At 33.6% G+C, this 226-nt stretch overlaps 1 protein-coding gene across 1 annotated transcript in view; it reads right to left on the bottom strand.

Annotated features, from left to right (window-relative positions):
- The window catches only part of LOC119590668 (clavesin-2-like), a gene marked incomplete in the record, with an annotated part of 51482 nt that overhangs the window by 45854 nt on the left and 5402 nt on the right, over window positions 1–226 (bottom strand).

Raw genomic sequence — 226 nt, 5'->3', positions numbered from 1 at the left:
CTTGAAAATGTACTCTCTGTATAATTTTTTTCTGAATTTCCCAGTTTCTTCATTAACTCTTTATTTTCTTTGATTTGTTTTCTCTCCTCTAGTCTTCTTTCTTCTTCCACAATGTCTCTTCTTTCACCAATTCATAATTCTCTTTCTTTCCCTTTCTCATTTTCTGTAATCCATATTCCCTGCCCACATAAAGCTTTCTCACGAATCTCCCTTTCACTTCCTCATT

The sequence above is a fragment of the Penaeus monodon genome, chromosome 27, assembly GCF_015228065.2.
Source record: "Penaeus monodon isolate SGIC_2016 chromosome 27, NSTDA_Pmon_1, whole genome shotgun sequence".
Taxonomy (NCBI): Eukaryota; Metazoa; Arthropoda; class Malacostraca; order Decapoda; family Penaeidae; genus Penaeus; species Penaeus monodon.
Note: the sequence above shows the minus strand (reverse complement) of the source record. Positions and strands in the feature narration are given on the sequence as shown.